Source organism: Leptodactylus fuscus, chromosome 11 (genome assembly GCF_031893055.1).
Source record: "Leptodactylus fuscus isolate aLepFus1 chromosome 11, aLepFus1.hap2, whole genome shotgun sequence".
NCBI classification, from domain to species: Eukaryota; Metazoa; Chordata; class Amphibia; order Anura; family Leptodactylidae; genus Leptodactylus; species Leptodactylus fuscus.
Window position 1 is genome coordinate 20,635,486 of NC_134275.1, and position 15,191 is coordinate 20,650,676.

The 15,191-nt window shown below is 47.8% G+C and overlaps 1 protein-coding gene across 1 annotated transcript in view; it reads right to left on the minus strand.

Annotated features, from left to right (window-relative positions):
- The window catches only part of ASTN2 (astrotactin 2), a 481,865-nt gene that overhangs the window by 238,787 nt on the left and 227,887 nt on the right, over window positions 1-15,191 (minus strand). The gene's annotated exons all lie outside the window — the stretch shown is intronic.

Genomic DNA, 15,191 nt, shown 5'->3' on the forward strand with positions numbered 1-15,191 from the left:
ATTTCTTATGGTAGAGTTGGAAGGGACCTCAAGGGCCATCGGGTCCAACCCCCTGCGAGTGCAGGTTTTCCTAAATCATCCCAGCTATATGTTTATCCAGATTCCGCTTGAAGATTTCCATTGATGGAGCGCCCACCACCTCCCGATACAAAACCCTTCACCTTCCTAGGAGATGTCAAGGAAATATATCCAATACACAAATAATGGCTGAGTATCAAAATATGATAATATGAATAAGTATATATATATATATATATATATATATATATATATATATATATATGCGACAAACTCCATCATTTCTCATAGCACCATTTCCCCTATGTATATATAATGTATGCAGCAAAGGCAGGTTCACATATATATAAAACTAGATTTGATGTTAACCACAACAAGGGCGCCCATGGACGTCTATGAGACCCTATCACACATCTACACCTCTGCCTTAAATTCATAACTTATCACATATCCACAGGATTAACATTCAGCAATCCATGACATGAGCCAAGTAAAGAAGGAAGTGAATCCCTAAACATTAACATTATCCTAATAATACTAAAGGGTTACTCCTATCACAGAAAATCCTTACAAAGATGGAAATATCTGGCCAAAAGTCTCAACTACCAGTTGGGACGAAAAGAAGCAAGTGAGTGTTGCTGCTCTACGTTGTCTTGTAACTCCAATATAAGTGACTAGAACTTACAGAAACAGAGTTGCACATTTGACCACACTATTCCTGGAGCTGTGCAGCTCGGGAAACAGTGTAGTTCAGCATATCTCTATGGGAGTTATGGAAACAGAATAAAGCAGTGCCGCCTGTTTCTGCAAGTCTCGCCCCGGGGTCAGGATTTGCATTCAGTAATTCCTTTCTCGGCAATGACTTGCTGAGATGAGAATAACCCTTTAGGTTCCATAATGCGTGTAAAAATGATGACTTAGTGGAAAAAATCCTATTGTATGTAAATAAAAGCTGTGACTACAGAAAAGAATATGGCAGAAATATCAGATTCGTGATATATTGGGTTGGCCAAATTTGTAACATGCCAGTGATCTCTAGGCCAATAGGAATACACATGGTTTTTCCTGCAATCCCCCGGCTCTGAGCAGTAACGTCTCAGGTATCTGTGCCAAGGGGGACTGAGCCAGAGAACTGTGTGAAGCCACACTACGCCAGAAGAAATGCCCCTAAAGCACCTTTTCAGTTAATTAGATTTTCATGAAAATGGAGCTGCAATGCAGAATAAGAAAGGCATCATTGGAAAGTGTACAAACAATTCTACAAGGTACTGCCATTAGTTTGGTACCAACTTTCCTGCTGACAGACTTACTTTAAAACCCCAACGCACATAGCAGAGGCAACTAGGAGTGGCCCAGTGATACTGAGGGCCCTTAGGAGTCTATAAACCCCACTGCACATGGAGAAGACATAGCTTTTTCCATTTTCAGCCTACTCAGTGGATCTCACTAGGAATAGTAGGGTTTTCAGTAAAAATCTGTATCTGTATCAGCTACAGTATCTCAGGGTGACCTACTCTGATGGCTTCTTACTATATTTGAAAGACCCACAGGCTGAGATGTGCAGAACTGGCTTCCCGCCACCAATGTCACCAGTTCAGGCTCAAGCACTATGTCCCAAATACCATCATCTGCTATTAACATCACTAAGGAGGCTAGCAAAAAAGACCAAGACAAGTGACCATCCGGCAACTCTACTTGCTCCTGCTCATGAGTCCAATGGGAAATGTCAACCACCACTAAGACTACCCAAGTTCAAGCCCACTTTCTTTATATCCAAGTACATAAAACGTTATACTCCACCTGCTCTGTGTTCTTCTTCATATGACTGCAAGACTTTACAAACCCATTAGATCCTTCGGACTATAGGATATATTGCATAAGGTCCTAATACTGTGCATGAATATCCTCATACCAGGGCTCACTGATTGTACTATAACAGGATGGTGTTCACTGTCCATACGCTTAATTCTAGGGCACAATACATGGGCACCCAACATGCTGGAAAAAAGTGAAGTCCCTGAACGATAGAGTTTTTCCCACAGGAGAGGTAAGATAGGTTTTTGTTGTTTTTTACCTTTACACTGCTGTTTTTCATCATCTCTGCAATTCATATATGAAGCAAACCATATGATTGTTTGTAAGCAAGGGGAATGTGACTCTTCTGAAATAACTACAGGGCCGATGGGCATTGCATATCTAACTTCAAACAACCTGATAAGAAAATAATATCTTGGAACATAAATGTCATCCCATGAATGTTTATTTATCCTTTATCAGCTTAAAATTGTTGAGCGCTGACCGTGCCCTATTACAAGAGTCTCATCTGCTTTTAGGGGAACTTTTGTCACATGGAAAAGTTCAGGATTGAAGAGGGGCTTGGGTTGTCCCCAATGGGAGGGAGGAGGTTGTGTTCAATCCTATCCATAAGCATCAAAAGCGTTAGAACATAGTTGGCCCACAGCCAATGGTCTTTAAATAACAGCAACGTTGGTTGGAGCACGGATCAACCCCCCGGATCGGGGCACTAGATGGGAACCACAACAAGAGAAAACAGATCCAGCTCCAGTCGACTGGAGCTGGATATGTTTTCTCTTGTTGTGGTATCCATAAGCAGGTCTCCTTCCGTTACTCTTCAGACTCTGGAGGTAGGCCGATGCTTGCCCTGCTAGATACTCAGTTTTTACAATGTTTATGGCCCTAATAGGGACAGCAAGAGTATTTTTTTTCAGGCTCTGAGGACTAACTTTGGGCCAATGTAACATAAGACTCATCGCTGGAAACTTTAATACTGTTATGTGCCTCCAGAGGACAGAAAATGCCGAGACAACCAGACTCCCAAAACTTTCCTTAAAAATTGTAGCATCAGAGTTCCTCCTTACAGCTACCTGGTACTACCATCATTCATATAGTAGGGAGTTCGGACATTTTTCATGAGCCCTTCGGTCCTGGTACAAAAGTGATGATATATTTGTGGCCATCACTCTGCTCCGTAAAAGAACAAACTCTCATTTATGACCATTCACCATTTTTGGTACCAGACATAGATAAAGCACTGACTTCATGTGGCATTTTCTGTCCTTCTCAGCCCAAGATGACTCTTTCTTACAATTACAATGAGAGCAGTGGCTTGAATATGAATATCACAATGGATATTCATATTCAAGTCGGCTCTGAGACCCTGTTAGAGCCGACTGCGCATGCTCAGTAATGTCCGTACAGCCCTCTGACGCGCGAGTGAACTCATCCAGGCGTCGGAGGACTGTACGGACCTTACTGAGCATGCACAGCCGGCTCTAAAAGAGTCTCAGAGCCGACTGCGCAGGCGTCAGACATGACGAAGAAAGAAGACGACAGACAAGGGGAGGAGGCAGATGAAGAAGAAGGACGCCCCCATTGCTGCCGAGACCTCATTAGCATAGCGGTAAGTACCGGTATTTCTAAGGAACGGCGCGACGGAGACCACATCTAAAGGTAGGAGACGAATAGCCTTTCTTAAGGCTATTCCAAAGTGGTAATTAGAAAAAAAGTTTTTAATAGTAGAATCCCTTTAAGGGTTAAGATCAAGGAGAAGCTTTTAAGATAGGAACACCTTATAGGGTGAGACCTTATAAGCACCTAGTAAGAATGATCTCTCTTCTTATTTCTTCTATATGAGGTACGACTTGTCCTTTATATTGCACCAAATAGTATTTTATTGACATAGAAAAGATACAATTATAGAAATAGTTAAAAAAAAAAAAAAAAAAGTGGTAACCCAGTCATTTATCATGTACCCATGACAGTGGTTGTAAATGTTAGATTAATAGTAGTTTGGCCACTGTGACCTCCATAATCACTAGACCCCACAGCCCAGTGGGAAATAGTCGGACTAGAGGTCATTTACTCCTTAAAGACTCTAAGGAGCTGGGGAAGAAGTAAGTGGCTAGACTCAGCTGTTTCTCTGCCATTAGTTGGACTCCCATGGAGTTTTTGATAAATGTTTCTGGTTGGGATACTAAGCTTACATGAAACCAAATAACAAAACATAAAGATCAGGTCAAAAAAATAAAAACTAAATATATGAAATTTAGAGAACTTCAAACAGTGATGTCAAATGCTGCAGATGGGCCAAGAAAACTGTTGAATGTGCAATGTTAAAAAAATCTGAAAAAAAACCCCAATGTGGTCAATTCAAAAGTATGTGAGCATTGAAAAACTGCAAAATAATGAAAAAATAAATAAATAGGAATGAAGTAAACTAAAATAGTTTTCCATCTTAAAATGTATATGGGTGTCATATAGGCAGATATTAATAGCTAGTTATTAATAACCAAATAATATACCTTATTATTAGAGATGAGCGAACAGTGTTCTATCGAACTCATGTTCGATCGGATATTAGGCTGTTCGGCATGTTCGAATCGAATCGAACACCGCGTGGTAAAGTGCGCCATTACTCGATTCCCCTCTCACCTTCCCTGGCGCCTTTTTTGCTCCAATAACAGCGCAGGGTAGGTGGGACAGGAACTACGACATCGGTGACGTTGAGAAAAGTAGGCAAAACCCATTGGCTGCCGAAAACATGTGACCTCTAATTTAAAAGAACAGCGCCGCCCAGCTTCGCGTCATTCTGAGCTTGCAATTCACCGAGGACGGAGGTTTCCGTCCAGTTAGCTAGGGCTTAGATTCTGGGTAGGCAGGGACAGGCTAGGATAGGAAGGAGAAGACAACCAACAGCTCTTATAAGAGCTAAATTCCAGGGAGAAGCTTGTCAGTGTAACGTGGCACTGACGGGCTCAATCGCCGCAACCCAGCTTTCCCAGGATCCTGAATGGAATACACTGTCAGTGTATTCCCGTATACCCGATATATACCCCGATACCCGTTCCAACGGTGTGCCCCCCCACCTTCACCCCAGAAATACCCTGCAAGTCCCCTAGCAATAGAATTGGGGCTATATACACCCACAATTTTTACTACTGGTATACAGTGCCATTGTCTGACTGGGAATTCAAAGAATATATTGGGAATACAAATACCCTCATTTCTTGCTACTGCCATATAGTGCCAGTGTCTGACTGGTAATTCAAAGAATATATTGGGGTTACGTGCACCCACAATTTTTACTACTGGTATACAGTGCCATTGTCTGACTGGGAATTCAAAGAATATATTGGGAATACAAATACCCTCATTTCTTGCTACTGCCATATAGTGCCAGTGTCTGACTGGGAATTCAAAGAATATATTGGGGTTACGTGCACCCACAATTTTTACTACTGGTATACAGTGCCATTGTCTGACTGGGAATTCAAAGAATATATTGGGAATACAAATACCCTCATTTCTTGCTACTGCCATATAGTGCCAGTGTCTGACTGGGAATTCAAAGAATATATTGGGGTTACGTGCACCCACAATTTTTACTACTGGTATACAGTGCCATTGTCTGACTGGGAATTCAAAGAATATATTGGGAATACAAATACCCTCATTTCTTGCTACTGCCATATAGTGCCAGTGTCTGACTGGGAATTCAAAGAATATATTGGGGTTACGTGCACCCACAATTTTTACTACTGGTATACAGTGCCAATTTCTAACTAGGAATTCAAAATGCGCAAGGCTCCCGGAAAGGGACGTGGACGAGGCCGTGGGCGAGGTCGGGGGAATGGTTCTGGGGAGCAAGGTAGCAGTGAAGCCACAGGGCGTCCCGTGCCTACTCCTGTGGGGCAGCAAGCATTGCGCCACTCCACAGTGCCAGGGTTGCTTGCCACATTAACTAAACTGCAGGGTACAAACCTTAGTAGGCCCGAGAACCAGGAACAGGTCTTGCAATGGCTGTCAGAGAACGCTTACAGCACATTGTCCAGCAGCCAGTCAGACTCTGCCTCCTCTCCTCCTATTACCCAACAGTCTTGTCTTCCTTCCTCCCAAAATTCCGAAGCTTTACAGAACAATAACCCAAACTGTCCCTGCTCCCCAGAGCTGTTCTCCGCTCCTTTCATTGTCCCTCAACCTGCCTCTCCACGTCACGATTCCACGAACCTAACAGAGGAGCATCTGTGTCCAGATGCTCAAACACTAGAGTCTCCTCCATCTCCGTTCGATTTGGTGGTGGATGACCAGCAACCCACCCTCATCGACGATGATGTGACGCAGTTGCCGTCAGGGCATCCAGTTGACCGGCGCATTGTGCGGGAGGAGGAGATGAGACAGGAGTTGGAAGAGGAAGTGGTGGATGATGAGGACACTGACCCGACCTGGACAGGGGGGATGTCAAGCGGGGAAAGTAGTGTGGATGTTGAGGCAGGTGCAGCACCAAAAAGGGTAGCTAGAGGCAGAGGCAGAGGTCAGCAGCTTAGGCGAAGCCAGGCCACACCCGGAATCTCCCAAGATGTTCCAGTTCGTACCCAGCCCCGAAAAACTCCCACCTCGAGGGCACGTTTCTCGAAGGTGTGGAGTTTTTTCAAGGAATGCGCCGAGGACAGATATAGTGTTGTCTGCACAATTTGCCTCTCGAAATTGATTAGGGGCTCTGAGAAGAGCAACCTGTCCACCACTTCAATGCGCCGTCATTTGGAATCCAAGCACTGGAATCAGTGGCAGGCAGCAACGGCAGGACAAAGGCCGCCTGCCGTTCACGCCACTGCCACTGCCTCTGCCACTGCCTCTGCCTCTGCCACTGCCACTGCTGACTGTGCTGGCGATGCACTCCAGAGGACGAGCCAGGACACCACTTCATCTGCCTCCGCCACTTTGTTGACTTCTACCTCATCCTCCCCTGGTCCTGTCTTATCTCCTTCTCCTGCACCATCAAAGGCACCATCAGGCGTTTCTTTACAACAACCCACCATCTCTCAGACATTGGAGCGGCGGCAGAAATACACTGCTAACCACCCACACGCGCAAGCCTTGAACGCCAACATCGCTAAACTGCTGGCCCAGGAGATGTTGGCGTTCCGGGTTGTTGAAACTCCCGCCTTCCTGGACCTGATGGCAACTGCGGCACCTCGCTATGCCGTCCCTAGCCGTCACTACTTCTCCCGGTGTGCCGTCCCCGCCTTGCACCAGCACGTGTCACTCAACATCAGGCGGGCCCTTAGTTCCGCGCTTTGCACAAAGGTCCACTTGACCACCGACGCGTGGACAAGTGCATGCGGACAGGGACGCTACATTTCACTGACGGCACACTGGGTGAATGTAGTTGAGGCTGGGACTGCTTCCCAAACTGGCCCGGTGTACCTCGTCTCCCCGCCTAACATTCCTGGCAGGGACACGAGAAGAACACCCCCCTCCTCCTCCTCCTCTACCGCCTCCTCCTCCGCCACCGCCTCCTCCTCCGCCACCGCCTCCTCCTCCGCTGTTAGATTGACCCCAGCTACGAGTTGGAAACGTTGCAGCACTGGCGTTGGTAGACGTCAGCAGGCTGTGCTGAAGCTGATCAGCTTGGGGGACAGACAGCACACTGCCTCCGAGGTGAGGGATGCCCTCCTCGATGAGACGGCAATATGGTTTGAGCCGCTGCACCTGGGCCCAGGCATGGTCGTTTGTGATAACGGCCGGAACCTGGTAGCAGCTCTGGAGCTTGCCGGACTCCAACATGTTCCATGCCTGGCCCACGTCTTCAACCTAGTGGTGCAACGTTTCCTAAAGAGCTACCCCAATGTTCCAGAGCTACTGATGAAAGTGCGGCGCATGTGCGCCCACTTTCGCAAGTCGACAGTAGCCGCTGCTAGCTTAAAATCTCTCCAGCAACGCCTGCATGTGCCACAACACCGGCTTTTGTGCGACGTCCCCACACGCTGGAACTCAACGTTTCAGATGTTGAATAGAGTGGTTGAGCAGCAGAGACCTTTGATGGAATACCAGCTACAAAACCCTAGGGTGCCACAAAGTCAGCTGCCTCAGTTTCACATCCATGAGTGGCCATGGATGAGAGACCTTTGTGACATCCTACGGGTCTTTGAGGAGTCCACAAGGAGGGTGAGCTCTGAGGATGCGATGGTGAGCCTTACAATCCCGCTCTTGTGTGTTCTGAGAGAATCCCTGATTGACATCAGGGATAACTCAGATCACACAGAGGAGTTAGGGATAGCATCCGATCCGTCACAGCTGGAGAGTAGGTCCACACATCTGTCCGCTTCACTGCGTTTAATGGAGGAGGAGGAGGAGGAGGAGGAGGAAGAAGAGTTGTCCGATGATGTGATGGTGATACAGGAGGCTTCCGGGCAACTTCGAATCGTCCCATTGTTGCAGCGCGGATGGGTAGACATGGAGGATGAGGAGGAAATGGAGATTGAACTTTCCGGTGGGGCCAGAGGAGTCATGCCAACTAACACTGTGGCAGACATGGCTGAGTTCATGTTGGGGTGCTTTACAACCGACAAGCGTATTGTCAAAATCATGGAGGACAACCAGTACTGGATCTTTGCTATCCTTGACCCCCGGTATAAAAACAACATCTCGTCTTTTATTCCGGTAGAGGGGAGGGCCAATCGCATCAATGCTTGCCACAGGCAATTGGTGCAGAATATGATGGAGATGTTTCCAGCATGTGACGTTGGCGGCAGGGAGGGCAGTTCCTCCAGTAGGCAACCAAGTTCTCACCGGTCCACACAAACGAGGGGCACACTGTCTAAGGTCTGGGACACCTTGATGGCACCCCCTCGCCAAAGTGCCGCCACGGAGGGTCCTAGTGTCACCAGGCGTGAGAAGTATAGGCGCATGTTGCGGGAATACCTTTCCGACCACAGCCCTGTCCTCTCCGACCCCTCTGCGCCCTACACGTATTGGGTGTCGAAGTTGGACCTGTGGCTTGAACTTGCCCTATATGCCTTGGAGGTGCTGTCCTGTCCTGCCGCCAGCGTCCTATCTGAGAGGGTGTTCAGTGCAGCCGGTGGCATCATCACTGACAAGCGCACCCGTCTGTCAGCTGAGAGTGCCGACCGGCTCACTTTGATAAAAATTAACCACCACTGGATAGAGCCTTCATTTTTGTGCCCACCTGTGTAAAGCACCCCAACATGAAACTCCATGTCTGTACTCAACCTCTCCAATTCCTCCGCATCCTCATACTCATCCACCATAAGCGTTGCACAATTCTGCTAATACTAGGCTCCCTCCAACATGATTTCCCCCAACTCTGCTGGTTAGAGGCTCCCTCCACCCTGATTTCCACCAACTCTGCTGGTTAGAGGCTCCCTCCACCCTGCTTTCCCACAACTCTGCTGGTTAGAGGCTCCCTCCACCATGAATTTGCCCAAACTGGGCTGTTTAGAGGCTCCCTCCACCATGAATTGGTCCAAACTGGGTTTTTTAGAGGCTCCCTCCACCATGAATTGGTCCAAACTGGGCTGTTTAGAGGCTCCCTCCACCATGAATTTGCCCAAACTGGGCTGTTTAGCGGCTCCCTCCACCATTAATTGGTCCAAACTGGGCTGGTTAGAGGCTCCCTCCACCATGAATTTGCCCAAACTGGGCTGTTTAGAGGCTCCCTCCACCATGAATTTGCCCAAACTGGGCTGGTTAGAGGCTCCCTCCACCATGAATTGGTCCAAACTGGGTTTTTTAGAGGCTCCCTCCACCATGAATTGGTCCAAACTTGGCTGTTTAGAGGCTCCCTCCACCATTAATTGGTCCAAACTGGGCTGGTTAGAGGCTCCCTCCACCATGAATTTCCCAAAACTTGGCTGTTTAGAGGCTCCCTCCACCATTAATTGGTCCAAACTGGGCTGGTTAGAGGCTCCCTCCACCATGAATTTGCCCAAACTGGGCTGTTTAGAGGCTCCCTCCACCATGAATTGGTCCAAACTGGGTTTTTTAGAGGCTCCCTCCACCATGAATTGGTCCAAACTGGGCTGTTTAGAGGCTCCCTCCACCATGAATTTGCCCAAACTGGGCTGTTTAGCGGCTCCCTCCACCATTAATTGGTCCAAACTGGGCTGGTTAGAGGCTCCCTCCACCATGAATTTGCCCAAACTGGGCTGTTTAGAGGCTCCCTCCACCATGAATTTGCCCAAACTGGGCTGGTTAGAGGCTCCCTCCACCATGAATTGGTCCAAACTGGGTTTTTTAGAGGCTCCCTCCACCATGAATTGGTCCAAACTGGGCTGTTTAGAGGCTCCCTCCACCATGAATTTGCCCAAACTGGGCTGTTTAGCGGCTCCCTCCACCATTAATTGGTCCAAACTGGGCTGGTTAGAGGCTCCCTCCACCATGAATTTGCCCAAACTGGGCTGTTTAGAGGCTCCCTCCACCATGAATTTGCCCAAACTGGGCTGGTTAGAGGCTCCCTCCACCATGAACTGGTCCAAACTGGGGTTTTTAGAGGCTCCCTCCACCATGAATTGGTCCAAACTTGGCTGTTTAGAGGCTCCCTCCACCATGAATTGGTCCAAACTGGGGTGGTTAGAGGCTCCCTCCACCATTAATTGGTCCAAACTGGGCTGGTTAGAGGCTCCCTCCACCATTAATTGGTCCAAACTGGGCTGGTTAGAGGCTCCCTCCACCATGAATTGGTCCAAACTGGGGTTTTTAGAGGCTCCCTCCACCATGAATTGGTCCAAACTTGGCTGTTTAGAGGCTCCCTCCACCATGAATTGGTCCAAACTGGGTTTTTTAGAGGCTCCCTCCACCATGAATTGGTCCAAACTGGGGTTTTTAGAGGCTCCCTCCACCATGAATTGGTCCAAACTGGGCTGTTTAGCGGCTCCCTCCACCATTAATTGGTCCAAACTGGGCTGGTTAGAGGCTCCCTCCACCATGAATTTGCCCAAACTGGGCTGTTTAGAGGCTCCCTCCACCATGAATTTGCCCAAACTGGGCTGGTTAGAGGCTCCCTCCACCATGAATTGGTCCAAACTGGGGTTTTTAGAGGCTCCCTCCACCATGAATTGGTCCAAACTTGGCTGTTTAGAGGCTCCCTCCACCATTAATTGGTCCAAACTGGGCTGGTTAGAGGCTCCCTCCACCATGAATTGGTCCAAACTGGGTTTTTTAGAGGCTCCCTCCACCATGAATTTGCCCAAACTGGGCTGTTTAGAGGCTCCCTCCACCATGAATTGGTCCAAACTGGGCTGGTTAGAGGCTCCCTCCACCATGAATTTCCCAAAACTTGGCTGTTTAGAGGCTCCCTCCACCATTAATTGGTCCAAACTGGGCTGGTTAGAGGCTCCCTCCACCATGAATTTGCCCAAACTGGGTTTTTTAGAGGCTCCCTCCACCATGAATTGGTCCAAACTGGGCTGTTTAGAGGCTCCCTCCACCATGAATTTGCCCAAACTGGGCTGTTTAGCGGCTCCCTCCACCATTAATTGGTCCAAACTGGGCTGGTTAGAGGCTCCCTCCACCATGAATTTGCCCAAACTGGGCTGGTTAGAGGCTCCCTCCACCATGAATTGGTCCAAACTGGGGTTTTTAGAGGCTCCCTCCACCATGAATTGGTCCAAACTTGGCTGTTTAGAGGCTCCCTCCACCATGAATTGGTCCAAACTGGGGTGGTTAGAGGCTCCCTCCACCATTAATTGGTCCAAACTGGGCTGGTTAGAGGCTCCCTCCACCATTAATTGGTCCAAACTGGGCTGGTTAGAGGCTCCCTCCACCATTAATTGGTCCAAACTGGGCTGGTTAGAGGCTCCCTCCACCATGAATTGGTCCAAACTGGGGTTTTTAGAGGCTCCCTCCACCATGAATTGGTCCAAACTTGGCTGTTTAGAGGCTCCCTCCACCATTAATTGGTCCAAACTGGGCTGGTTAGAGGCTCCCTCCACCATGAATTGGTCCAAACTGGGTTTTTTAGAGGCTCCCTCCACCATGAATTGGTCCAAACTGGGGTTTTTAGAGGCTCCCTCCACCATGAATTGGTCCAAACTGGGCTGTTTAGCGGCTCCCTCCACCATTAATTGGTCCAAACTGGGCTGGTTAGAGGCTCCCTCCACCATGAATTTGCCCAAACTGGGCTGTTTAGAGGCTCCCTCCACCATGAATTTGCCCAAACTGGGCTGGTTAGAGGCTCCCTCCACCATGAATTGGTCCAAACTGGGGTTTTTAGAGGCTCCCTCCACCATGAATTGGTCCAAACTTGGCTGTTTAGAGGCTCCCTCCACCATTAATTGGTCCAAACTGGGCTGGTTAGAGGCTCCCTCCACCATGAATTGGTCCAAACTGGGTTTTTTAGAGGCTCCCTCCACCATGAATTTGCCCAAACTGGGCTGTTTAGAGGCTCCCTCCACCATGAATTGGTCCAAACTGGGCTGGTTAGAGGCTCCCTCCACCATGAATTTCCCAAAACTTGGCTGTTTAGAGGCTCCCTCCACCATTAATTGGTCCAAACTGGGCTGGTTAGAGGCTCCCTCCACCATGAATTTGCCCAAACTGGGCTGTTTAGAGGCTCCCTCCACCATGAATTTGCCCAAACTGGGCTGTTTAGAGGCTCCCTCCACCATGAATTTGCCCAAACTGAGCTGGTTAGAGGCTCCCTCCACCATGAATTGGTCCAAACTGGGTTTTTTAGAGGCTCCCTCCACCATGAATTGGTCCAAACTGGGCTGTTTAGAGGCTCCCTCCACCATGAATTTGCCCAAACTGGGCTGTTTAGCGGCTCCCTCCACCATTAATTGGTCCAAACTGGGCTGGTTAGAGGCTCCCTCCACCATGAATTTGCCCAAACTGGGCTGTTTAGAGGCTCCCTCCACCATGAATTTGCCCAAACTGGGCTGGTTAGAGGCTCCCTCCACCATGAATTGGTCCAAACTGGGGTTTTTAGAGGCTCCCTCCACCATGAATTGGTCCAAACTTGGCTGTTTAGAGGCTCCCTCCACCATTAATTGGTCCAAACTGGGCTGGTTAGAGGCTCCCTCCACCATGAATTGGTCCAAACTGGGCTGGTTAGAGGCTCCCTCCACCATGAATTTGCCCAAACTGGGCTGTTTAGAGGCTCCCTCCACCATGAATTTGCCCAAACTGGGCTGGTTAGAGGCTCCCTCCACCATGAATTGGTCCAAACTGGGGTTTTTAGAGGCTCCCTCCACCATGAATTTGCCCAAACTGGGGTGTTTAGAGGCTCCCTCCACCATGAATTTGCCCAAACTCTGCTGGTTAGAGGCTCAATCCACCCTGATTTTCAAAACAAATGTTGGTGCCAACCTCAACTTACTACAAGGGCCAAATTCACTGCTGGTGACAAGCTCTCCTCACTGCAAGTGCCAAATACACATGTTTCAAGGTGTTTTCCTACTGTCAGAGAGGTGGTATTGAGTGTGTAAAGTGTGTAGTTGTTAGGCTGTGATGTTGGGGTAATAGAGGGTCTTTGGTGTGTTAGATGCCCCCAGACATGCTTCCCCTGCTGTCCCAGTGTCATTCCAGAGGTGTTGGCATCATTTCCTGGGGTGTCATAGTGGACTTGGTGACCCTCCAGACACGGATTTGGGTTTCCCCCTTAACGAGTATCTGTTCCCCATAGACTATAATGGGGTTCGAAACCCGTTCGAACACACGAACATTGAGCGGCTGTTCGAATCGAATTTCGAACCTCGAACATTTTAGTGTTCGCTCATCTCTACTTATTATTAAACTCTGTAGAGAAAGCAATGGCTTTTCTGTATCAAAAGAAATAAGGCCCTAGTTACATCTGTGTTCGTGTTCCCATTCTGGAAGTCTGCTTGGGAACCCCCGCATGGAAACCTATACGCATAAAAAAGCAATTACCTAGGAAACCCATGGACCCCATAGACTCTAATGGGGTCGGTGTGGTTTCCGCTTGGTTTCCGTACCAAACACTTAGAGAGAAAAGTTCTGCAAGCAGCAGGTTATCTAAGAAACCGCACGGACCCCATAGACTATAATGAGGTCCATGTAGTACTGTTCTCTCCACATGCTTCATGGGGAAACCAAGCAGAAACCACATGGACCCCATTATAGTCTATGGAGCCTGTATGGTTTCCTTAGGTCTCCGCTTCTTAATGCGCATAGGTTTCCGTTCGAGGGTCCCCAAGCGGACACCCTGTACGGAAACACGAACGCATTTGTGAATTGGGCATAATGGCGACCTTTTCTGACATTGACTCAATCTATTACTGGGGAAATATAACATATACTTAAAGAGGATCTTTCAGGATAAGGCTCCACATTGTGGAAACGCAGTGTTTTTTTGTTGCAGATTTTATTGCGTTTTTTTTAGCTAAAGTCAGGAGTGGCTTGATAGGGAATGGGAGATATAAAGGAAGCTCTTAGATGTTTCCCTTCTGTCTAATCCACTCTTGACTTTGGCTCAAACAAATTGCAAAATCTGCAACAAAAAAAAAGTTGTGTTTTCACAACACGAGGCTTTAGCCTTACCAGATACCACTCCATTGATTGGGCACGGTTGGGATTTTTTTTTTCTTTAACCCTCACTAGTCTACAAAAAGAGTAAATAAAAATTGGCATAGAAAGTGAAAAAAGTATTAGTATTATTTTGTCCTCTGTTCAGAGCTGCCTCTAGTTTTTATCTATTGCAAGTACGTCTTAAGAAACACATGATTTCAAATTCCAAGAAAAGTTCATTGTACTTGCCCTGCATTTTCAGGTTCTAGATCTCCTATATTATGATCACTTGGGCTTTTCACAGATATTTGTTTGCTATTGTACAGTTACTCCTGACAGAATTCTATATAGAGAAAGTAGTAGTATTAGTAATGGATGGGGAGGAGGGAGATTGCTGCTTATTGTACTCACAGCCTCAGAGACAAATGGAAAATGCGGTGCAGCCATAATGTGATCATTAGCAGCAGAAAAACTGATAGGAAATCATGTATGAAGACGTATACAGTCATACAACAGACTGCCCAACAAATCCTGCACATATTTCTTAAACTTTTTGCTATTTTGTTTCATTATGCGTACAAGCTGGGATGGCCTGCTGTCTGAGACAGCAAACCATCCCAGCTAACTGCCAGATGACAATTGGCAGCGGTCCCACATCAGCGGTCACCGCCATTAGTCACGTGGATAATGACAGCGACTGTGGAAGTGCGACCCCTGCCATGTGAGTTCTCGTCGCTGCAATAAATGAAATTCCTGCTGCGATGGCGGCTGTAAGGGACAGCAGACCATCACAGCATTCAACATGAGGCCCCAGTATGATCCACCAAACCCCGGTATGAGGTGCCAGAGAAAATGGCGGCAGTCGCCGTTAGGATCGTGAACATATTGGC